Source organism: Echinops telfairi, unplaced genomic scaffold, assembly GCF_000313985.2.
Source record: "Echinops telfairi isolate 266 unplaced genomic scaffold, ASM31398v2 ScPeMD7_7441;HRSCAF=8479, whole genome shotgun sequence".
NCBI lineage: Eukaryota > Metazoa > Chordata > Mammalia > Afrosoricida > Tenrecidae > Echinops > Echinops telfairi.
The window spans coordinates 973,257-974,561 of record NW_022111341.1 but is presented as its reverse complement, the minus strand read 5'-3'; positions in this window follow the sequence as shown (position 1 = coordinate 974,561).

The following is a 1,305-nucleotide window of genomic DNA, read 5'->3' as shown; positions in this document are numbered from 1 at the left end:
GCCCTGGATTCCCTGTGTTTCCGGTTCCTATCTGTACCAGTGTACATCCTCTTGTCTAGCCAGATTTGTAAGGTAGAATTGGGATCATGATAGTGGTTGGGTGGGTGGGTTGTTATCATTTTGTAAGCATTTTACTTTATATTTGAGCCCTTGGTATCAGCTCCTCTTTTTACCCTCCTTCCCTTCCCTACCTCCCCGTGACCCCTTGATAAATTATAAATTATAATCTTTATATCTTACACTGACCACTGTCTCTCTTCATCTATGTTTCTGTTGTTGATCTCCCTGGGGCAGAGGTGTATAATATTTTTAAAGATTATAGAAAACGTTTTTCATGGCCAATGAGGCCTCTTTAATTAAGACTAAGAGCAAATGACATAAAGGAAAAAGCTGATACATGTGGTTAGGACATTAAAAAATTATAGCATTTATGGTTTCAACTTTTTGTTTGGGAAATATTCAAACATATGCAAAAAGTAGGTAATCCATTATGATGAATTCCCATGTGCATATTACACAACTTTTTGATTTATCACCATTTAGTTGTTCTTGTTTCAACTATCTATTCCACTTCACTTCTTTAAACGAATTTTTAAAACCCTCTTCCTCCTAGAGAATAAGTAAAATTCCAAACAATATGGCAATTTTACTAACAAATACCTTGGTATAAGGGAACCAGTGGAGTTTCTGAGGGGCCAGCCCCAATCCCAACTACGTGGACACGTGCCTCTACCCAGAGGAATTTATTTCAGAGGACAACACTGAAGCTGCAGCTCAGGGAGAGGGACATTTCTGATCATAGCACACAGGAGCAAATGAAAGGGGAGGAAGAGAGAGTGGAACACATCCTGGCCCACCAAGCCTTGAGGACGATACTCTCGCTCAGAGTAGCCAATCCACAAAGAAGACCTTATGACCGGCCTCACTATGAGACATGATATCCCTCACTGACCCATAGCCCTACAAGGGACAACACTGGAGACACAGTGTGGGAATTGCGCCCAATCTGATCCCACCACACAGAGGCAAAACACTAAAGGCATGCAACAGAGCAGCAAGGGGAACAGAGCAACGAAGTCCCCAGGGAATACCAAAAATAGATTTGGGGCCAGGCCATGGCACCCCATCAGACTCAAGCAGAAAACACTCCTACAGGCCAACAAACAGTCCTTGTACTAACTACAGGCTTTTCTTTTTTGTTGTTGTTATTGTTTGGGGGAGTTTTTTTGTCATTGGCTTTTTGCTGCTGTTGTTGTTTTGTTTTCTTTTGTTGCTTTGTTTTGCTCTGTCTTGTTTTTGTGCATG